This window comes from Diceros bicornis, chromosome 33 (assembly GCF_020826845.1).
Source record: "Diceros bicornis minor isolate mBicDic1 chromosome 33, mDicBic1.mat.cur, whole genome shotgun sequence".
Taxonomy (NCBI): Eukaryota; Metazoa; Chordata; class Mammalia; order Perissodactyla; family Rhinocerotidae; genus Diceros; species Diceros bicornis.
In genome coordinates this window covers 26,785,470-26,811,027 of record NC_080772.1, presented here as the reverse complement: position 1 = coordinate 26,811,027, position 25,558 = coordinate 26,785,470, and the positions used below count along the sequence as shown (strand labels likewise).

At 34.5% G+C, this 25,558-nt stretch overlaps 1 protein-coding gene across 2 annotated transcripts in view; it reads right to left on the bottom strand.

Annotated features, from left to right (window-relative positions):
• HNF4G (hepatocyte nuclear factor 4 gamma) overlaps positions 1-25,558 on the bottom strand; it is a 118,762-nt gene that overhangs the window by 37,083 nt on the left and 56,121 nt on the right. The window contains exon 3 of one of the 2 annotated variants that reach the window (XM_058528912.1): positions 17,668-17,787. The exons of the other annotated variant lie outside the window; for it this stretch is intronic. The gene's annotated coding sequence lies outside the window, so the exon portion shown is untranslated. The remainder of the gene's footprint in view (positions 1-17,667; positions 17,788-25,558) is intronic. 2 annotated transcript variants of the gene reach the window in all.

Here is a 25,558-nt window from a genome sequence, read left to right as displayed (position 1 = left end):
ACACAATTTCTACTACATCACCATAACCCCAGTATCTCCACAGTCAGGCACTAATATGCACGTAAAAAAAAGTTTGTTTCATTAATGAGCTAGTATACTAGCATAACAATTGTAATTCCTGGGCAGAATGTTTTACATAGAAGTCTAACAAATATAGCTTTTTTTTTTTTCCACTGAAAAAGGGTTTTATACCCTCCAAAGTTAGTTTTAGTAACTAAGTATTGAGAAGGGAGACAAACGACTGCATAAAATATGGAGTGAACTATAACTTTAAAATAGATATACAACAGACATTTTAAAAGACAATTTTCATCCAAAACATAATGATTGTATTTTTTAATGTCATTAAAAATACACTCGTAATACATTCTTCTTGAATTTTCTGTTTGTGTACCTCAACTGGAGTTTCAGCCCTATAGACACTTCTACTCAGTTCTCTTTGTGAGATCTTTGCTGTTTTACCTGTCAGTCCTTACACTCTTAAATTTGGCAGTCTTATCTTCTCTCATTCATATATTATGTATATATGAATAATTTTCATATATGTGTACACACATATATATAAACATTCAGAGATATATAGATATGGATATGGATAGGGGGAGAGAGAGAGAGACAAAGACAGAGTCGGAGATATAGTCAGGCTAACACAGACCTATTCTCTCATCCAGCCTCATCTTGGATATCTCTCAGGTAGCTCAAACTCAACATGCCCTAAATGGAAATTATCCTCTTCAAAACCTACCTCCTACACTCATGACTCAAATCTACTTCTTCTCCAGCATTCTCTTACCATATAATTGGCACCATCATCAGCCCAGAAGCCCAACATAAAATCCTAAATTTTATCAAGTTGTCCCTCTCACCCAGCTAGCTCCTCATCTACTCAATAATCAATTCCTCTCGCATCTACCTAGAAAAATACGTCTTGAAGCCATCTACTTCATTCCACCCTTTCTCTACTGATGGCCATGGGGGTGTGCCGTCTAGAGAATCTGCGCTGGGATGCGTAGTTCCCGACTGATGGCCACAGCTGCTGTCCCTCTGGGTCTCCCACCATGTTGTGTAGTGAGGCCATGCTTCCCCTGAGCTGCTCCCAGCCACTGACTAAGAGCAGTACGTGTCTTAGTGCCAGCGCATTCCTGCAGGATTCCAGAATCCTCTACCAGGGGACTTTTGCTTGAGGACTTTCAATTGATCTGACCAAAGTTTCTTCAAAACAGAGCTGCAGCCTGAGACTCTTCTAACTCAATCCTTCCTTCTCTTGTTCCTTTCAAAGGCATGCGACCTGTGCCTCTGTCTGAATGTTCTCCGTTCTAGTACTGCTTGCTGCCCCTTTATTCTTCACGGGTGTTTCTCCCAGTAAATCTCTTACATTGTCACAACATCCTAATTGCTCCCCCGGCCTTCAACCTTATTTATTTCCAATCTTTCTTCCTCTAATATGTTCCTTGTAAAGCAGTCAAACTGAATTTTCTTAAATTCAATCCTCATCACGTGGTTCACACAACCCTTCTATGGCTTCTCGCTACTCTTAGAATGGAGCTCAAGTTCCTCAACCTGGATTACAAGACACTTGAAACTCAGTGCCGGCCTTCCTCTCTGACTTCTTCTTTTTCACTCCTCTCTTCCCCTCTAAGCTTCAGTATTAATGGACTACCGCAGCTCATGTTCTCTCTTGCCCCTGTGCCCGTGAACCTAGTTACAGCTTCCCTCTTTCTCTTCTTAGCACAGTCGGTTCTTCCTCTAGTATGAGATCAATATGTGTTGTTGTAATTACTTTCCCTTGTGTTTTCAGCTAGACTCTAAACTCTTTGAAAACTGGTACTTTTGTCTTCTTACAGCTGTATATCTAGTACCTGAAAAAATGGGCTTTCAATAAATAGTTTTTGAATCGTTAAATAATTTTAAACCTAGAAAATTCTTCCTCCAGAGATTTAATAAGTTTTCTTCAAATTGTTAAGGTGTAATTTTTTATTTAACTATCTAATATAATTAGAATTTATTTCGGGACATGGTGTAACATGGGAATCTAACTTTCTTTTATTTTGTTTTTAAATAAATACTTTTATATACACTATGTTGATTTTTGTATGGATATAAAGTAAATCCCTGTGAAAACATATTCTATTTGGATTATAAGATTAGCAAAATAGAGTGTGTGAAAATTCTCGTGGGGGCAGGGAGATAGTGGAGGAGATCTCTCACCCAATATTTCTGCTTATCCTGGAAGAATGGGCTTTTTCCTATATGTGGAAGAGAGTCTCCATCTAGTCTATTTGTTACAATAATGTCTCTGTCTATTCCTATCCCAGCACCATCATTGTAGTCTTATAATATGGTTTAATATCTGATTGGTTAGTGTCCATTCCCTTTTATGCCTTTTCAAAACTGCTTACTTTATTCTGTTTATCATATTAAAGTGTATTTTGTATTATAAAATGTATTTTGTAAAAAAAATAACCATGTTTATCATTTTCCCTTGCATCTTTAACTATAAACTTCATACAAACTTGACTGTAAAAAAAACGCGAAAACTTTACAATATGTAGATTAAAGTTTGAAAGTCAATTCTTCCCCTTCTCAATGTCACTCCCCAGTGATAGGAATATAAAAATAGAGGTTAACAAAATAGGTAGGAAAGTAAATAGGTAGGTTATAGAGACAATTATCTATCTATAATTCCTATGTATAATCTATATATAAATATACCAAATATTTTTTCATGCTCACTCACATATACAGCCAACACATATACATGTAGAATTTTCTATACACATAACCTCTTCATATGCCTATAGAAATTTTCAGCCTAAATAAAATTATAGTGTTCAACCGTCAGGACATGAATATCATTCTACATTGATACATGGCAACTTATCTCCTTTTCAGTCACTGCATAAAAAGATTTTTTTGCCAAAAATATATTTCAGTAGTTCACACCCAGGCCACAGGAATTTGTCCTTGCATCCTGTCACAAAATTGGCAAAACTGGAAGGGGAAAATAATCCTTACCAGTTACCTCATGGTATTATATAGGAGGAGAAAAATGGAATACACGAAAAGCCAGTACATAAGCAGCATATTCAGAAAATATTGAGGAAGTGTAATAAAGTGTTAGTGAGCCAATTCAATCATGAAATCTATTAAGCTTTGAACTAGAAAGGAGGTCAAAGGGAATGATATTTTAGTAATCAAGGTATATGCTCCCTTGTAAGAATTAAGGGAAGGGAGAATGAGGTGACAGGTTAATTATTTTCTCTGATTAGGTTACGTATTTCTCCCCATGTACATTTAAATATTAATCAGAGATTCACTTTAGTACAGTATTATTCAAAAGGATAAAATGAGGGAAGAGTTCAAGTATAAGATAAATAGCCACTTAAAATGACAGATAAGAGTTCTCTACTTACCAAACCTAGAATTTAATAATTACTGTAAATTATTGTAAATTTACAATTTACAATAAAGCTGCTTGTAAATTTTATGACAGATTTTATTCTTGCTATCTTATAAACTAAGCTTTTAAGTTTATGAAATCAATTTAGTATTTGTTTGAACTTTCAAAGTCAGATTCTTATAAAAATCACTAAATCTTGTACTTTGAGACCCGTTATTATTTAACTTTTAGGCTATCCAGTTTCTAATACACTGGAAGATTGGGATGCTGTGGTGGAAAGAAAAGGTACAATTGTCTATAATATATACTTGATCTTAAATTATTTACATAATCATTTTTAAAAGTGCACCCAGGTTTTTAAAATGCGTAACACTTTAATTTTCATTAAGACAGAAAAATCACCAAACTAACCAATTTTAAAAAAGCAATTTTACCTCCAAGAATCTTAAACTCTGAGAATGTCTTTTCTTAATTAAAAAAATTAATTAAAATGTCTGTGTTAGTTATTACAAACAGACTGTCAAGGGTCATTCCACTTAAATCATTGAGTAGTAAGCAGAGTTAATTATTCAGAGTCTGTGTATCTACAAAACACATTTAAAATGTAACTGAGAGTTAAATGGATTCATCACTTTCTTCCTCAGACAATTTTTAAACTAGATGAAAGAGTAGCAAGAATTTTCAAATATGTATATTTGCAATTCTTGTTTCAAGTACTTTTTGCAACTCTTGTATTATACAGCTTGCAATAAAACTCTCTCTAGCATAAGGCACATTTGTATTTGTTTATGCATGACAGGACAGTGAAACTGACTCAAAAGACTGCAAGATAAAATGACGTTCTCACACATTTTGCTTTGACTTTGTCTATATTTTAGTGAATGAATATAATTTCAAAACATTGTCACTTCGGGGTTCTAAACTTTTGAAACCTTTGCACTGTTTACCTTGTGCTGTAAAAAGGATTAAAGAATGAGAGAGAGAGAGAAGCCAACTCATGGTAGACCGTGGACAATCGCAAATTCATTTGGAAATTCCAAAGGTGTATTTGGAAACAAGAAATGCGTAGTATAAACGAATCAGAAAGGCACAGCTAGCAGGGAGCTTAGAACATCGCAGGCTAATGCTTCATCTGCGGTTGAGGAAACAAAGAGGTTAAGTGACTTGTCAAAGGTTCACCAACAAGTTAGCAGAAGAATTGGGTTTAGAAATCAGTAACTACATTAAATATTTAGTGGGTAAAATCAGTACCTGTGCTCAAAAACTAACGTATTTTCTGAGAATATCAGCCTAGAAAAACAGAGACTTTCTTCTCTCTAAACCCTAATAAACTAGTAATAAAATCCTCTAAAAAGAAAATCTCTTGGTGATAGTCATAATAAATGTTAAGAGTTAAGTATATCCCAGGTTCTGTTAAAAATTTCTACAATGACCTACATTAGTGAGTGGAATTAAGAAATATCTACCCTCCTTTCCACTCATGGACCACCAAATATAATACGTATAATTCAAAATCACAAATTATAGTGTCAGACAGATAAGAGGCTTAAACTAGCTTCTACAAATCATAATTCATTGTATAAGATCTCAGGCTTATTTGTATATAAATAATAAGAAATCTTTTTAATATATAATGAAAACACCAAGAACCTAAAAAACAAATTGTCATCAGCAGAACATAAATATACAATTTAGACAAAGGGAAATATAAATGGAAAACCAACATATGGGAAAATTTCCAAATTTGGTAATAAAGTACATTAATATCAAAATATAATTTTTATGCTTGTAAATTAGCTTATTTTGTAAATGACATTATATGCTACAGATAACTGGTAGCACTCATACAATGCTGATAACAATGTACGCTACCCTCCGCCAAACATATATATGTATATGAATATGAATATGTATATATCAAGAGCTATTAAAATGTTTATAACATTAATACTAGTCCTAAGAATGTGTCTTTCTTGAGATTTGATAACCAGAACTGCACTTGGTATTTTAAAAGCAGTAACACTATTGTTTAATATAAAGGGTAAGGTTTTATTTTCTGTTTTCTTTCCTGATCATGCCCAGAATTTTATTGGCTTTTAGGATTATGGAGGCAACTTAGGCTCGTGTATTCTGAAAATAGTCTACAATGATTGCTAGGTCTTTAGATCACCTGAAACTTCCTGTTTACTCACTAAACTTGTTCCCATCCATAGCAAAAGGTTACATTTCATGATGATGTAATTTTCTCATACGTGGCTCACTCCCACTGGCACGCCCAGAGCTGTCAGCAAGTCTCTGCCCTGTGGCTCTAAGTAACTCCACCCTTTTCCCACTCAAAAAATCATTTCACAGTTCAAGAGAGTGACAGAGTTTTTATAGGCACAGCACAGATTCAGTTCTAACATAAAAGAAACAATCCTCAAAAGAAACAATCCTCAAACTTTGGTAAAGTATTATAAGATACAAATTACAATACACACAACAATATTGTAACATATCAGCTTGTCATGGCGCCATGGATAGGAAGCTCTGATCTAGATCAGGAGCCATTGTGAGAAAATCTTGGCAACCTCTCTCACTGGAAGCCAAAGACTCCTTACATTCAAACATCTTGAGCTACTACCATTGGGGTTAGTAATAAAATACAGCATTTATTAGATGATTACTCTTTGCCAGGCCCTGTTTCTTGACATGCTTTATCTTATTTAATATACTTACAATAGCTCTGCAAGTGACCATCCTTTTTATCTTTATTTTACAGAGAGGAAACTGGGGCTTGGAGGCTTAAGTCATTGCCCAAAACGTAGTCAGTAACAAAACCAGACACAAATATAAGGCTATCTAATGTCAAAGTCTGGTCTCACAACCAGTGCTGTTGTTTACCACAGGAAATTTCCTCAAATATTTGAGAATTATCCACCTATGAAGTTTTCTAAATGGAAAGTTATCTCCCTCTCCCTCCAGATCCCAAATTGCCCTTTCTAGTGGCACCACGACTATTTCGGAACCGCTATATGTCTGTCCAGAGAAAGTCTATGCATGTAAACACTGTATGTGTATAAGTGTGTTTGTGTACTTTTAAAACACAAATAAATCATAATATACATTATGTCTCACCAATATCTTTGCTTGAAACTATATCCAGGAAACGTTTCCATATCATCATATGTTGGGCAATAACTCCACCAATGAACAGTTACGTTGTCTTCAGGAGTTGGCTATTGTAACGTTATCATGAACAGACTACAAATGTCTGTGCTAATAATGTGTGAATCTTTCTAGAGACAGTATTTCTGAGTCAAAGGCACAGATTTTCTTTTTCTTTTTGAGAGATAAGGTCAAATTATACCAACAGTAAATGATAATAGAATACCTGTTTTCCCACAACCTCATCAATAACAAATATTAACATTTTTATTTGTGCTAAACTGAACAGTAGAAATAATATTATACCGTTATTTACATGTAATGCTTACAATTAATTTCTTTAATTATTTGTATAGACCAGGCACCTTACCATATGTTTAAAAGTTTATTTTTTTTTTTGAACCTCATGTTCATGTCTTTTTGCCTGTACAGCTGGTTGCTATTTTCTTGACTTATAAAAGCTTTTTATATCTTAAAATTAATATTTATCTAAATGTGTTATAAACTATCATTTCTGTCATGCAGATTTTTTTTTTAATTTCACATAGTCAAATCTCATTATTTGTTGTGTCTGTATATTTTACTGTGTTTATACAGGTATTCTCATTAGAATTAGAAAAAAAATATTCTCTCGATCTCTCTCACTCTTTCTGACAACTTTTATAACTATAACTTTATATTTAAAACTTTATTTCATCTGGAATATATTTTGGCATAATATATGAAGTAGGATACCGTTGTGAGTTTTTTTCTCTGGTTAAATACTGGTCTATTGTCTACACACATTTATTGAACAAAATATCTTTCAGCAATCATTTGATATAGTTCCCATGTGGAAATAAAAAAGAACTGTGTGTATGTGTGTGTTTGTTTAGAAATACATTTGGGGGGCTGGCCCGGTGGCATAGTGGCTATGTTCACGCGCTCCGCCTCGGCAGCTCAGTGTTCGCAGGTTCAGATCCCAGGCGCAGACCTACGCACTGCTCATCAAGCCATGCTGTGGCAGGCATTTCGCAGATAAAGTAGAGGAAGATGCGCAAGGATATTAGCCCAGGGCCAACCTTCCTCAGCAAAAAGAGGAGGATTGGCAACAGATGTTGGTTCAGGGCTAATCTTCCTCACCAAAGAGAAATACATTTGGACTTTGTTTCATCTTACTAATCTATCATGTACCAATTTATTTAAATTACTATAGTTTTATAATGTGTTTTAAAATCTGGTAGTATCTATTATTCTTCCCAGGATATTTACATATATATATATGTTTATTTATAATTCAATGGTTTTAATAATATTTAATAGGTTATGCAATGAGCATCACTATCTAATTCCAGAACATTACATCATCCCCTAAAAAACCCATACTCACTACTATCCCCTAGAAACCACTAATCTATGTTTTTCTCTATTAGATCTCCCCATTCTGGACATGGTATATGAATGGAATTGTGTAATATTTTGCACGTGTATTTCTGTCTTGTTCCTTTCACTTAGCATAATGTTTTCATGATTCACCCATGTTGTAGCATGTATTAGTACTTCATTATCTTTATGGTTGAATAATACTCTATTGTATGCATAAACCCTATTTTGTTTATCTAATCATCAGTTGATGGAAATACGGATTGTTTCCACTTTTTGTCTGAGAATAATGCTGCTATGAACATTGCTATACAAGTTTTTGTATAAACATATATTTTAAATTCTCTTGGGTACATAACTGGAAGTGGAATTGTTGGATTGTATGGTAACTCTGTATTTAACTTTTTGAGAAACTGCCAAATTTTTTCCCAAAACACTTGCAACATTTTACATTCCATCCAATAATATGTACGAGGTTTCAATTTTTCCACATCCTTGCCAATACTTGTTATTTTCCGTCTTTTTAATTATAGCCATCATAGTAGGTGTGAAGTCTTATCTTGTTCTAAATTGTATTTCCCATTTGTATATCTTTTTTGCAAAAACACGTATTCAAATCCTCTGCCTATTTGTAATTGGGTTATGTGTCATATTATTGTTGCAGTGTAAGAGTTCTTCTTATATTCTGGATACTAGACCATCAATAGATATATGATTTGCAAATATTATCTCCCATTCTGTGGGTTGTCTCTTCACTTTCTTGATAATGTCCTTTGAAACACAAAGATTTTTAATTTTGGTGAAGTCCAACTTATTTTTTCTTTTGTTGGCTGTGCTTTTAGTGTCAGATCTAAAAATCCATTGCCTAATCCAAGGCCATGGAGATGTAAAGGTAAGTTTTCTTCTAAGAATTTTATATTTTTAGTTCTTATAGTTAATCCATTGATCATTTTGAGTTAATTTTTGATATTGTGTTAGGTAGGGGTCCAACTTCATTCTTTTGCATATGAATTTCCAGATGTTCCAACACTATTTGTTGAAGAGACCATTTTTTTACCCATTGAATTGTCTTGATATCCTTGTCAAAATCAATTAACTGTAAGTGAATGGATTTATATCTGGACTCTCAATTCTATTCCATTGATCTATATATCTCTTTTTATTCCAGTACTACGCAATCTTAAGTACTGTAGCTTTATAGTAAGTTTTGAGGTCAGGAAGTGTGGGTCCTCCAACATACTTTTCTTTTTCAAGATTGATTTATCCATTCTGAGTTGCTTGCACTTCCATAAGAACTTTAGGATAAGCTTGTCAAGTTCTGCACAAAAAGACAGGTGGGATTTTGTTGAGATTGTGTTGAATGAGTAGATCAACTTCGCGAATACTGCATTCTTAAAAATACGAAGTTTTCCAATCCGTTATCATGAGATGTCTTTCCATTTAGTTAGGCCTTCTTTGATTTCTTTCAATAACATTTTGTAGTTTTCAATGTGCAAGTCTTTTACTCCTTTTGTTAAATCTGTTCTCTAGTATTTTATTCTTTTCGATGTTATCGTAATAGAATTCTTTTCTTAATTTCATTTTTGGATTGTTCAGTGCTAATTTATAAATAAACAACTGAATTTTTTATGTCAACCTTGTATCCTGTAACTCTATTGAACTCAATATATTAGCTCTAAGAGCTCTGTGGGGATTCTTTGAAACTTTCTATATACAACCCATGCCATCTGCAAATTGAGATAGTTTTACTTCTTCCTTTCCAATCTAGATGCATTTTCTTTCTTTTTCTTCCCTAGTTGTCCTGGCTAGAATCTCCAATAAAAAGTTAAATAGAAGTGGCAAAAACAGACATCTTTGTCTTGTTTCTGAGATCTGGGGGAAGCTTTCAGTCTTTAAGCATTAGTGTTATGTTAGATGTGGGTTTTTCATAGATATGTTTTATCAGGTTGAGGAAGTTCACTTCTATTTCTAGCTTAAGCGTTTTATCATGAAAGGGTGTTGAATTTGTCAGGTGCTTACTGAGATGGTCATATGGTTTTGTCTTCCATTCCTTTAGTATGCATTGATTGATTTTTGTATGTTGAACCACCCTTGCATTTCTGAGATAAATCCTACTGAATTATGATGTGCAATCCCCCCCCCTTTTTTTTTGGTGAGGAAGATAAGCCCTGAGCTAACATCGGTCACCAATTCTCCTCTTTTTGCTGAGGAAGACTGGTCCTGGGCTAACATCCGTGTCCATCTTCCTCCATTTTATATGGGACACCACCACAGCATGGCTTGACAAGCAGTGCGACGGTCAACCCCGGGCTAGGGCAGCAGAGCGCACGCACTTTAACTGCTACGCCACCAGGCCGGTCCCCATGTAATCCTTTTTTTATGTTGTTACATTTGGTTTGCTAGTATTTTGATGAGGATTTTTGCATCTATATTCATAGAGTTATTGGTCTGTAGTTTTCTTTTCTTGTGATGTCTTTGTATGGTTTTGGTATCAGGGTAAGCCTGGCTTTATAGAATATGTTCAGAAGTGTTCCCTCCCCTTCAGTTTTTGAAAGAGTTTTCAAAGGATTTGTGCTAATTCTTTAAGTGTTTGTTAGAATTCACCATTGAAGCCATCTAGTGGCGGGCTTTCCTTTGTGGGAAATTTTTGATTACTGATTCAATTTTTTATCTATTATAGTCTATTCAGATCAGTTATTTCTTCTTGAGTCAGTTTATATACTTTGTGTCTTTCTAGGAATTTGTCCATTTCATCTAGGTTATTGAATTTGTTGGCATACAGTTGTTCATAGTGGAGTCTCATTTTTTTTTTCTCTTATTTGTTAACTTGACACAAGTTCACAGAAGACCCAAACACTGAGTATAGATTTTGAATAATATTACTCCAAAATAAATGATCATAATTGGGAAAATATAATTCCTTTAGAGAAATCTGATTTATAAACAATGTTATTGGAACAATAGTATATGTATCTCTTGCATTAAGCATGCCTTTTTTTTGGAGCTGTGTATTGATACTCTGATATAAAGGATTATACGGTAGAATATTCTATATGATTCCCAAATGTCTTGGTGTTTGCCTACAGTATAAATACTTTAAATTTCTTTTAAAATTTCCATTGAATCTTTATTGATATGTATATTATATTAATCATATTATAGAGTATTTTTTAAAGTATCTGTACATCTTTTGAAAATTTTTATAACTGAAAACTAAGACACCAGGATAATATTCAATGCAATGAAAGTTTAGCTTCTAAATTGGTTTGGCATATCATAGCATAAGAATCTTCTTTTAATAAAAAAATTTCCAGGGAATCCTATGAGTAAATTTAAACATAGAGTAACAAAAGCTAGGAACACAGAACTATCTGGAAAGATTCTTTCAGTACTGTAAAGAAAATAAGGATATCTAGGAAAGATCAGGGAGCAACCAGGAGGAAAATAGATTTCATAATAGGAATTAAGAGGAAATAAAGATTTTCTGCCCTGAATATATAATGATGTGCTTCTCCTCGATAGCTATAAGCAACAATGTTATCTTTTCCTCCTTGAGTTATTTATTAGATATATTATTTACGGAGATTTACACCTTTTTAATTTCTCTATTATGTCCAGCAGTTAGGACTTCCTTCTACAAGGAATCAGATGTGATGTCCTTTGCCTAATGAAGTTAAATATATTTACACAACACCCAAACACAAACACATTTCTTTCTGCCAATAGAGAGAAAAGACTTTGTTTTAAAACAGCTCTTCTATGTACCTAAGGAACTTGAGATAGCTTTAAAGTAGAGTCAAATACAAATATACGGCACTGTTTGGTTCTCGGTCATTAAACTCTTCCCATCTATGCAGCATTTATATACCCAGTCGAACCTAGTGGAGAGCAAGCAAAGGGCTGTGGACCCTATGAACCAAGGTATTCTGAATTCAAGGGCATTGAAACTGAGGACATGCACTTTCTACAAAAAATTTGTATTTGGTTGATAAGATAACGTTTGTAAATCTAGTAGACACTGCTGCATTTGATTTTACCTAAAACTGCAATTCTCATAATCATAAATTTTGTGCTGATAATCTGAGACACAGCAAAACCTTTTTTAAAAAACTTATTTTAATGCTATTTATACATATAGTAATACTAAATTCGATGCTGCTCCACTGTAGTATAATTTCCACATATGGCATTGTTTCTATGTTTCTTATATCTTTTTCTCAGTTTTCTGGTTGTAGTAGCATCAGTCCTATTGATTTTCATGGAACAAAAGCCAAATGTTATAGGAACTCTTTCATGACAACCAGTTATACGTTTCTGAACTTCTCAGGAGAGGTTCTCTCTTTGTATAAATTAAGTGGTAAGAACAGGTGTCTTTAAGAATTCTAACATTTCAGAATAAATTCCCCGTTAATGTTAAGAGATGGAGAATTCTGGTGCATGCTGGCCAAAATTATTAAAAATGTCCTAAAAAAAAAACTGTAGTAACATCAAGCTTTTGTGTGCATAGCTAAAAGTTGAAGGATACCAGAAACATAAATAAAAATATCTCAAATGTTGTGAAGGTGATGTGAGATCAACAAGTTGAAAAGAAATCAGAATATTAAGATTTTCAGGAAGCTACTAGAACCCTACCAGCAGGTGTCAAATAGAGTTCATGACAAAAAGCAAAAGAATAAAGACTAACAGTGACCAAAATAATATTTTAAAAAAACTAGTTACCTTTAAGAAGTATCTTTTACCGTAAATTTCATTTTATCTTGTGCACAATTTTCTATACCTTCCAAATTTTCTGCATATCACTTATAACATTAAAATTAGATTTAAATATAAAATTACTTTTGAAGAAGTGACAGATTTTACATGTTAGTTTTGATATTATGTTCCTTTTCCCACAGGTATTTCATATGTCTTTCAATCATAAGTTATTAATAGTACATCCTAAATTACTAATAGTACATTCTTATAAACACAGCAGTTCACAAAATTCAAAGGCTTTGTTGAGGAGGGAGGGAATATGCAATTGATAAATAAAAAGGGCAAAGAGAAAAATATAAAGATATTGATAATGTTCTTTTTCTTAAGGAAGGAGGTGGCTATACTGTGCCTATTTTAGTGTTATTCTTTATACTGCAAACATAATGTGTTTGCATATACTAAATATTTCATGGTAATAAACATAATTTGTTCTGTCTTTACGTAAGTTATTATACCTGCTTTATACAAGTTCCAAAGTTGACAGCATGCTCAGGCAGAGACACTTAAATATCAGGAAGCTGCCAGCTCCTGAGCATGGTGAATTCTGAAGCCTATAGTAGTATCACAGGTTAGTACCTTGAAGTCCTGTTTAAGAATAACGTTCCATCCTTAACAGCACTAACAGAAGTCATAACAGTGAAGGCCACCACATGGGGGTATTGCAAATGGAGATTTCAGAGATATTACAATTCTATTAAAGTTTTCTGTATGACTTTGTGTGACATGAAATACTATTGTTGGTGATTTCAAGGAAGAGAACAAAATGAGCAGGGCACTGTTTAATCCTTAAATCTTAAAAAGTATAATCTGTGATTCAGCTGCAAAAGCACAAACAGAATGAGCATAAATTCATTTTGCTCCAAAATTACTGCCTTTTCCCCTCTTTTATGATATTCATCCCATTCTGTCCTCAATATTTGTTGTTTGATAACATATACTAAATTACTCCTCAATGATAATTACTCATTTATAGAGATCAAACTTCATGAAATGATGCAGCTTCCTTATTACCAAAAACATTACCTTGCTGGCAGGCCATAATTTATAATCAATTTAAATAAAAATTGCTATTGCCACCTTTTTAAAGCAAATGTTTGTTGTTAAACTGAAATATATTTTTCTATGATTTTGTATTGAGTGCATGTCTATTTCTACTTATGCTGAGTTAATGACAATTCTAAAATTTTGCCCTTTCAAACCTTACATTTTACCATCATTCATTCATTCAAAAATATTAATGATCACTTTCGATGTTCTAAGCACTAAACTATGCAATAATTTCAAGGATTAATAAATCATAGTACCTGCACTTGATAAAATTGTTTCTAAACACATGATTCATAATATTTTAATGTGCAATCTTTATTTATTACATTCAATAAAAACAAATTTAATCTCTAGTCAGTAGCAGTATTCTCAACGGTCACAAATTAAAACCCAATTTATGCAACTATAATAAAATACCTTATTAATGTTCATCTTATTATTTTAGGCAATAAAAATGACTTAAATTTTCACTTATCTACCACATGATTTTTCTTTAGTCTCCTTCTACATTGTCAGCCGTGTGTGTGTGTGTGTGTGTGCGCGCGCGCGCGCGCACGCGTTGGATAGGAGGGGGAATGCTTTTCCCTCACTCCCTGCAAAAATACTTTGTCTGATTTTATTGTGGCATTTATTTCACGCTGTCTCTTAATTTATTGAATACATGTTCATAATCTCATTATGCTCTCTGTTTCTTGCAGGAAGATTCAATGTTTTATACAACTCAGATTTTTTCAAAATTTTTTTCAACAAAATATGGACTCAATGAATTTTCGTGAATGAACTCAAAGTTTATAATCATTTCATTAGTAGTATATAAGTATATAATACATATTTATGTATTTATAAAGTTTATTTGGTAATATATAATTATTTAGTTAGTAGTATTTAAATTATTTAAGTTAAGTATATAAGTATTTAGTTAGTAGTATATAAGCATTTAATATATATTATTATTTATATACCAATACAACGCTGCTCAGAGACCTCATGTTTGAAAAATACTAACACAGTGAGGGTGGATTCTATTATTTGGCATTGGTGTCTGTGCCTGCAAATTTGCTTGGTATGGGAAACGTAGCAACAGAGAAAATAAAAGAAAATGTATTCCCAAGTACTTGAGACAAATTCTCAAATATTTCTTTGAGAAATGAATTGCAATAAAAACATAGTCAGGCTCAAGGAAATTAGCATGTCCTGCAAAGAAATTTCTCATTTTTGTTAATGTCAGTGGAAATTGTGTATGCTCACCAAGTGCTGTTCAAACAGGAGGAAAAAACTACAAGGCTTATGTAAGTTAATTTAAAAAAACGCTTACTAAAATAGAGAAGAGGAAAAGTTAAGAATATACCTGATTTTGAAAAATAGAAAACAATTGCTAGACAGATAGGAAATTTTCAGCCCTAACTGAAAATTCTAGAGTAATTTTTTTTTTTTTTTACATTTCAAATTAGCACTTTGTCTTCAATTACAATACCCAGCGCTAATAAGGATACAGCAGAATGGACAATCTCTCACACTTTTGTTGGAAATACTCATTAGTTACAAACATTTTGCAATGCTACCTTTATAACGTTTGCCTCAATGATTCATTTTGTGAGAAAGAAGGAAGCCTTTCCTAGGAGCTCCTCGAGGTGGAGAAACCCAGGTCCCACCATCCCCTCTTCCTTCCTACGACATGAGACAGTCTACCTGGTCCAGTTCAGTCTAACAGCTCCTTTCCCTCCAGACATTTACCTTGCTTCCTCCTCTAAGATTTTTAACACAAATCTGGTCCATTCCAATGGTGAGATTTCCATTTTATCCCAAATTTCACTAAATGTCTATTGTCAAATTAATTAAACAAGGAGGCCGTTAGACTGAAGTGGCTCTATTGCTTTTCGGGCCAATGTAAGGAAACCAACACCTAAGCCTGTCAGCGCCTCCAGGGAAAGAAACTGAAATATAAGGACAACCAGTCACAATCACCCAACCAGGCTTTAAGCTATAGCCAATCAATAATTTCCTTTATTTGCTTCTACACCTTCTCTATATGTCTTTCCCCAGCTCCTGGCCAGCAGACAGCTCCCCACCACTTCTCTTTTGGCACTGCCCAATTGGAATTGATTTTTGTTTAAATAAACTCTTACAACTTTTCGTATGCCTCAGTTTATCTCTTAACAATATAAACAGAGATAAATATATGTTTTCACACATATTTTAATATTTCATGACATATATATATCTGAATATATATGTGTATGTGTGTATACATATATATTTTTAAATCACATTCCAACTCTGTTCCTGTGTGCATCTCTTGCAGACAGCAAGTCTGCAGGCTGCCACCTGTTTTTTGTGTCAAGCCAATCTTGTTCTCACCCTCTGTCTCCAAATGGGAAGAGGCGGAGACTGCCTAGGATGGGTGCTTCTTTCACTTTTTCTCAAGAGAATTCAGCCTCATTGCTTATAAATCAAAAGTAAAAATGTCTTTCTGGCCTTCCTCACGTGGTTCCTGCGAGGACGACATGAGCCACTGTGTGAGGCCAGCTGGGCTGGATAGAAAGTAACGGACATCAGTGCGACTCGGGACAAATCACGTAACCTCTTACAGGCTTTGGCCCTTCTCTACAAAATGAGGATAATAAGACTCATCTCATAAGATTGTTTTGAGGAATAAATGAAACAAATTATGTGAAAGCTTTATGTAATCTATGAAGTAGTGTGGTAAAGTAGGTTATATTAGGTGAGAGTGGGATATCGATGTAAAATGTTGTACCAACGTAGAGGGTTACTATAAAGCTCAAATTTAGTGCTAGAATGTGCATTTTATCTGAAAATACTCTCTGCTTTAACCAGATTTCAGTTCTCCTTTTAATCTTTCATTAAGTAGCTATTGAAGGGACAGTAAATACATCTTCCCTGCCCTACACGTTTCTAGCTGGATAGACAGTTTTATGAGAAACAACTATTTAACCAGATAAGATGGTATCTAATCTCAGATCTAGTTAGGGTGATCCATATTATCAATGCTGGAAGAATTTAGAAAGAGAAGAAACAAGTAGGTAGGAATAAGAGGGATAGATTGCCGGGGAGATGGCCCTTCAGCTAAGCCTTGACACATTGGAATAATGTTAAGAAACAAGCATCCTAGGACGGGCCTGGTGGCATAGTGGTTAAGTTGGCACACTCTACTTCGGTGGCCGTGGGTTCATGGGTTCGGATCCTGGGCGCAGACCTACACACCGCTCATCAAGCCATGCTGTGGCAGGTGTCCCACATATACAGTAGAGGAAGATGGGCACGGATGTTAGCCCAGGGCCAATGTTTCCTCAACAAAAAGAGAAAGACTGGCAACAGAAGTTAGCTCAAGGCTAATCTTCCTCACCAAACAAACAAACAAAAATTCTTATGGTTCACAAAATGGCAAAAGAAAATCTAAGAGAGAAGAAAATAATTCAGAAAAGAAAGAAAGCATTTGCAATTTTTTTCAGAACAGTGACTCTACTACATTAGTGCAAGTGAATTAAATATGTACATCTACCGTGATAGACAATTTTTATTAATAGAAACTGTTTTCTCCATCATTAAATAAATGTTCTTCAAATACTTTAAAATTTTTGTTGGAAAATGTGCTAATTTTCCATTGCTGGGCTCCAAATTGCCAGCCTGTCTAGTGCTCAGTCTCGAACATATGTATACAAGCATTTACAATATTTTGTAGGCAACATATCAGAAATAAGAATGACAAAAGGCATAATCATAGCATGGGTAGAACAAATCATATCTGCAATATAAAATAGGAAGAAAAGGAGTTCTGTAAGAGGGTTGTGGTCAGAATACACATGGAGACCTTTCAATATATATGAGACCTCAGGAAGCACAAGCAAGTCGGACAAGAAGAAAAGAGGTCTTTACAAGGTGTCCAAGTAATAAATAATTTACAAAGCAATTTAGAAACCTCAGCAGTCACCACTTACAAGGCTGTGGTAGGGAACGGAGTCTATATTTGTAGAGAAGAGGAGAATCAATACAAGGAGTAAGCTGTCAGTTTTTTCTATAGTGTCAATATCTCAGACTGGCTGCTTTCACTGCTGCTCCTGTGGAAACAATTTCCAAAAGTATACTATTGAGTGACATGCTGCATGGATTACATGATTTACCTTAATCCCCTAACTGCATGTTGAAAGACCAATAGCCCAAAAGGAATACTAGAGAGCCTGAGGACAAAGCAGCCATAATAACAGTGTGATTTTGGAATGGTTTATACTGAAGAAAACCCCAGTGCCACAGCAAGATCCATCCAGAACAACAAGTAAAAATGAGAAGTGGCCACGATAGACTTATAATATCTGGCTACCAGGAGAATCATTCACAATATTGAGAGATCTTATTAAATAGATTTATTGGTCAACTTTCCCATTTGTAAGTCATCAGATAAAATGGTGATTCAATCTTGGAACAGCAATGAGCAGTCTTAACTCCCTTTTCATTTGCACCTATGTGATAAAGATCTAGTAAAATTTTTTGAAGTGTCTTATCAAGCTCAAACATGGTCTTAGCACTAAATAAGTAGGCACTAGAAATACTTATTAAATCAGGTTATAAAATTAAGTTGACTGTAATCATAGAGCAATGGTCGGTTCAGAGACAAGCATAGCAGGAAAACACTCCATCTCCAGCCATGGAGGGAGGTTTAAAATAGTTGGCCCTCCAACTCCATTGCGATATGACTTTGATCTTTTAAATAAGAAGATGGGTTCAGTTTAGTTCTAGTCCCTTCCAGCACTAACAATTCTATTATTATAAACATCAATTATGGGTCAGTGTTACAGCAGACTGATCATTTGTGAGTTACTGACGTGTTGTTGGGAACATTTGCCCTTAAATTGAAGGTCACAGAACTATTGGGATAAAGAACTAAGATGTAAATATAAGAATAAGTTTCTTTTTCCATTTCAGATTCAGCTATTTAGGTGCACTCACATGACATTCAGAAGGTAGAAGAGACACAGAAGCATGTGAATAAATACTTGGGCTTCACGATATAAGAGCTTCTGTAGGGGCCTCGGTTGCTCTCCTGGACCTCAGCCACCTCAAGGTTGGAGGCAGTATGATCAGTGCTAGCAGCTCCTTGACTCTCTAAAGTTAGGGGTGAACCTGAAAGCTAACACCATTCTTTCCTGAATTTTGTTTCTCCAGGCCGTGAAAGGTTTTCTGAGTGCTTTGTTCCTTGAATTAAATCCCTTACTGCTTCAAATTCCTAAAGTGCTTTCAGCTTTTTTGACCAAAGCATGAATCAGGCATTGTCTTTTAATATTTTCTAATAGAAAAATTCACAACACGTATATTCCATTTAAAGTCTGAGGGAGCCAACTCTGATGGCCTAGTAGTTAAAGTTTGGCGCGCTCCGCTTTGGTGGTCAGGGTTAGGTTCCAGAGCACAGAACCAAACCACTTGTCTGTCAGTAGCCGTGCTGTGGCAGTGATTCACATACAAGAACTGGAAGGACTTACAACAACAACATATACAGCTATGTACTGGGGTTTTGAGGAGGAAAAAAAATAAAAAATAAATAGAAGTTTGAGGAAAGACAATGAGAAAGGATATCAAAGACGTTGAGATAAAGGCTATTAAGAACGGCTGATCCATACTGCACCAATTTAAATTTCAGTTTTCTTATTGGTAAAACGAAGAATTTGGTATATTAATCCCTAAGATCCCTAATGCTTAAAAGTTCTAAGATTGCATGATTCTAAGCTAACTGTTCAAAAATGTCCAAATGTTCAATTTCCTCAAATTGCATAGAGTAGAAGCAATTTCTAAACTCCCTATTAAGTGTCTCTTAGTGAGGAACACCACTGTGCTAGAATCTGAGGACCTAAAAGTATAAAACATGGTTTCTACTGTCAAGCAGTCTTAACCTATTTGTGGAAAGAAAAATTTATAGGGATAATTAGCATGAATAAGTGAGAAATGAAATTATTCTAACTCTAATTACTTCTGAAATTCAGAGAAAAATTCATAATTGAAAACTGGAGTAATCATGGTATTAGGCCTAAGCTAGGCATTATGGAATGAGCAGATTTTGGTTGGTGGACGAAAGAAAATAAGACTTTGTGGTAAAAAGGAAAGCAAATAATGGATGTTTGAAAGGATGTGTGGCAAATCTAACTGGACTTTCAGAGTGGGACTGTATTACAGACGGTTTAGAGAGAGCTAAGCAGAAAATTTCAGATTTATTTCCATGAATGATCAGAAGCCATTAGAGGTTTTTGAGTAAATAAGTGATATAATAAACGTACAAATCAATGACAAATAAAAAAGATCAAATATCTACGTATCTTGGAAATGTTAAATGTGGCAGGTCCTGGAGCCAAGGGGAAGTTATAAATTTTAATAATATAATAAAATAAAGAAGAAGAAAAAAAAGAATGGCTGATTCACACATCTAATTCTATGTAAAAGAACAACCTATCTGTGAGTTGGCAAAAGGAGTCTGTCCTAAGGTGAACATTATCAGGAAGGAAATGAAAGATTGTAAAAATGAGTTTTAAGGATTTATATCATTCAGAAAAGAGTGAGTAAACACACAACAGAGTTACTACGTTTTACTGTTTTTTAAATTGTTGAAATGTTAAGTGGGAGTTTAAATTGACTCAGTTTTTGAATTCACTTTTGGAGAGTGAATTTTCAAAATCAACTTTAAAATTTGAGGCCTAGAAAAGGTTTTTAAATTTTTGTTTGTTGTTTGCTTGGATTTGGCCAGGTTCCATCCACAAAGGTATGGATGAGCTGGAATTGATTTCTGCAAACGAACCATAGTAAATTATTACTAATTTAACTAAAGTATGAAATACTGTTTAGGCAAGGACTATTGTTTATGTGTATTTTGTCTTCCCTCTCACAGCTTAGCTCACTTCTCTGCACATAACACAAGTTCAACATGCATATGATGAATGAAGAAAGAAAACACGGCCAAATGAGGTTACTCAAATCTCATTATCAAAATATAATAAAATGTACTGTCAAGGTTCAAGGAGAATGTCTGTTGGGGTCTCTGAGAGAGGGACAATGAAAGTTACACTTTAAGACTTGTGGTGGATTTAAGGGGAAATAATTTGGCAAAGGCTGGTCCTAGGAAATATGCCCAAAGGAAGGATATAGGTAGACTTATTTGTAAGGTCAGGGTCAAGAAGGCCAATGTGATGGTCAAGAAAGAAAAGCTAGAAATTAAGAATACAGTTAAGGTAGAGGCCGTCCATTCATTCATTCATTCATTCATAAGATTAAATAAGCCATGAATAAAAATAGGCTCCATAAAATCACTTAGGGTTCATATCTGATGCTTTGGATCTAGGGTATGGTGGGCTGCTGGTACAGACCTATGGGGAGCCCAGTAGCTGTGACAACCATCAGAATCTGTGTGTAGGCAGCACGACTTAACTCCATGCTTATCAAATGCCGTATCCCAATATACTTGTTCCTGTCCTATTAAAAGTATCTAACAAACTAGGGTGGCCTGAGTCCATTGTTACTCAGAGTCCTTGCTCATTTACACCTACATCAAGAGAAGGGACAATCAAAGTAGCAATCATAGGAAGAGAAGTCAAAAGAAAAAGTATGATGAAAACTACAGAGATAAATTTTAAATTATGTTACCTTGCTGAGTTTCAGGAACAAAATTAACTTTGAAGGCCAAGTTTATTTTAAATACTAATGCTTGTAATAAATAAAACATGAATCTTTATTCTGGATGCTATAAATTTGATTGCTAGCAGTGTCTGTGATAGGAAATATCAGAAAGAATGAAAGGCATATGTAGACAGAAATATATTCAACCAGCTCAAAACTTTAATGAATAGTTTCTATGATATAGACTTACGTGGCTTTCTGTTCTGCAGTCTTAGAATTTACATAGAATTTTTACTTGAAAATTGTAAAAATGTATTTTAGAGACTGACTTTGGATTAAATTATCCAGAAACTTTAATCAACTGTTAATTGTATGGTAATTCACAAGATGGTTATTAACTTTGCAATACGTAGAACTCTGATTTTTCTTTTTCACAAAGTCTATTTACTCAGTGAAAACTCTTTGGGATTTGGTGTCAAAAGATTTGGACATGAGATCTAGCTCCATCATTTGGGATGAATAGATTTCAATAATGGTCTTCCTTTATACAGAAAATAACTACTTGATGTAGAAAATTTGAGGAATGTAGGATTGTATGCAAAAAATTAAAAACACTGTAATTCTACCACCATTTTCATTTTCATATATATTCTTCAGAATAAACATGTCTATAAATTCCTTGCTATTAATAAATTAACATGGAGTTGACCATATATTACCATATGTTACCTACAGATATGACCATTTAATATAGTTCAACAAAATATAGTTGTCTTAGTGGTTACATTCAGTGCAACCACTTACACAATCAGTGGCTAAGAGCTTGGGAACTACATTCCTCGACATCAGTTTAAATTCAAGCTGTCCACTTACTTGGTAAATAACTTTGGACAATTTTCTCTAAGATTTAGTTTCCTTATTCATAAAATGTGATAAAGATAGTCCCTACTTCATAAGTTTTTTGTGGAGTCTCAATGAGATTACATGAAAAGTTCTGGGCACAGTGCCCTGCATTTGTTCATTCATTCATTTCTTCAACAAATGTTTACTGAGTTCATTTTATGTCCTGGTCTCTGCGCCAGGCATTGAGCAAACAAGGCTGACATAGTTACTGCTCAAATGAAGCTTATAGACTACTGAGGAGACAGACATTCAAAAGATACTACAAAGTGATTAATTATAATCGTAATAAGGATAATAAAGGAAAATTACAGTGTTATGATAACATGTAACTAGGGGACATACCTGGTCAGAAATGACCCTGAGGATCAGCAAATGCTTTCCTGAGAAAGTAACATTTAATCTGGAACCTGAAGAAGGAACAGCCAGGCAAAAAGTGGACCAAGAGAAGTCCAGAGAGGGCCCTGAGCTGTGCAGAAACTTTGTGCGTTGGAGTATTCAGCCTCAGGACTCAGAGATGTTCTGATAATCGCGATCATATGCATTATGTATTTGCATATCTTGCTTTTTTCATTTACCATTAACCTGTGAGCATTTTTCCATTTTATTAAAAAATATGACTTGTAATGGCTGCTCAATGATCCTCATGAAGATGCACAATAATGTACTCAACCATTCTCCTATTTAATCATTTGATTTGTTTCTAATAGTTTCTATTTTAAGAAATGCTGAGAAAAAAACTCACGTGTTCTTGAGATTACTTTCTCGTAATGGTATATTGGGTCACAGGGAAAATATTGTCAATTTTGCCAAAATTTCATTTCATTAAAAGAGTAAAAATTTACATTCTGAAAAGTAGCCATCCATTTGGCTTCCTTAACTTGAGTTTCTTAACTTTGTTTTTGAATCTTTAATAATAACTGTAATAACAATAATAATAATAGGGTTGTGATAATCCAATAAAGCATTTCATATGAAAGTGTCATCTGTATAGAAAATTGTACTAAGAGGTTATTCTTTTCATCAATGCTGTTAATTATTATTGAGCAAGTATATTAACACAAAGATAATAGTTCTGAGCAACTATAACTAATAATAAAGATCTTAGCCTGTTTAATCCTGCAATGGATGTTATTATGATACATTTTTAAGGGAAATAACTGGTATATATTTAGTTTTAAAAATATTACCTACTTTCTATTTAAATACTATCATTTTCCTTGGTTTTAAAGAGAGTAGACAAGACTGAATAAACCCAGCTTTAGATCAAGGATATTGAACTTCAATGAAAAGTGGCACAGACTATATACTTTTTAGGGGGGAAAAAAGATGAGTAATCAGAGCCACGCAGACTGTGAGGCTACTTGCTGAGATGCAGGGGGCAGTGTAACAAAGGCTGAGGAGGAAATGGCAGCACTGCAGGAGGCTGTGTAGGGAGGGGCCGCGCACCAGAGGGAACCTCCCTGGGCAGAGCAGATGAATCATTCTTTTTTAACAGGCGAACATCTCTGCCTACTTTGTTAATAGGACTGCTAAAAAGAAAAGGTGCTGAGCAGGGCAGAGAGCTCTAAACCATCAAAACCACTTAAAGAATTACATTTGTGCTGGAAAGAGAAAGTGAACTTCTCTTTACTGACTTACTATGAGAAAATTAGGGAAATTTTTATCTGATCTATTTGAAATAAACGAATCAATAATTTAATAAATGAGAACTCACTATTTTTAGGAATATAATTAATTTTATAGTGATTTTAGTAAAATGTAACATGATAAACAATTGGTGATTTCCTCTCCATTGAAAAGCTATTGCTTTATCATGAACACATCATTTCAAACTTTATTTTATGACACCTGTGTATGTTCAGTTTATATCACTGAATCCAGAAGTGTTCAATCGTCCATCCTGAACACCCAGTCACTGCTGAATACTCTGTTATTTAATCATAAACCGAACAAAGAATTAGGTTAAAATTTTAGCTAGAGTATGAAAATTTAATTGGGAATTAATACAAATAGGAAACAATAATAAAATGGTGTGAATCTCCTATAAACACTATCACTGTCATATAGAAAATTAAAATACAAGTGCTTCAAATTTTGTCTGTATAGTTTAAAATTCAAACATGTTTTTGATGGGAATAAGGAAGCACGATCACCAGCAGAGCAATATTTAAAAGAATATACTCTTGCCAGTATTCTAGTGTATTCTAGTGAGTGCTAAAGGTGCTCAGAAAAGCAGCTAAAAGAAAAGCAGGCTCGGGGCCAGTCCCGTGGCTTAGCGGTTAAGTGCACGCGCTCCGCTACTGGTGGCCCGGGTTCGGATCCTGGGCGTGCACCGACGCACCTGGCTTCTCTGGCCATGCTGAGGCCGCGTCCCACATACAGCAACTAGAAGGATGGGCAACTATGACATACAACTATCTACTGGGGCTTTGGGGAAAAAAAAAAAAGGAGGAGGATTGGCAGTAGATGTTAGCTCAGAGCCGGTCTTCCTCAGCAAAAAGAGGAGGATTAGCATGATTGTTAGCTCAGGGCTGATCTTCCTCACAAAAAAAAAAAAAAACAGGCTCTAATACAAATTATCTCTTTCAAGATTAACACAGGAAGCTCGCGTTAAAACTCTCCCAAATTTTCAGATGAGACTTTTGATCTCTTCTAGGCAGCTGGCTAATCTGTCTGCCTCTTACATAACTGTGGCAGAACTGTGAAGTGTTCCTTAATCTCCTTCTTGTTTTGGAAGATGTTTATATTATGCTACAAAGCATCAAGTGGGGGACACTGAGGTTAAGAGCGAACGATTTTACCTTTGAAGATGATCCACTTACAATTTGGTCACCTTAAAGACATTGTGACATTGCTCTTGACAGTCAAGTTTCCACTAGTTTTATCAATATCATGATTTTATTGAAACTTATATAAAAAGGCTATTTGAACATTTCCAATAAGATTCACTAAATTTTGCTGAACAAAGTCGCAAGCAAGTAGATTGAGTTCATGCTAGGGGATGAAGACACCCGTGTGTGTGCAGTCCAGAGGTGTGCACAAGTGGCCGTGACGCAGTTTTTGTTGTTGTTCTGGTGTTATTTGGTTTTTATTTTTGAATGCTTCCAAAAGTTAAAATTTCACAAAAAATTCAGATGTACAATTTTTATTGAAATAGAATTTGGTAATATTGATGGTAAATTTCCCTGTGGACAGTCTCCAGGAACCCCATTAAGACTGTGCTCCCTTCTTGATGGAACATGCGCCTTCCAGGAAGTGCTCTATTGTCCACCACTATCTTCCAGTCATCTCTACTCTTGCTAGCCCCTCCAGGAATTAGAGATGGTAACTCCT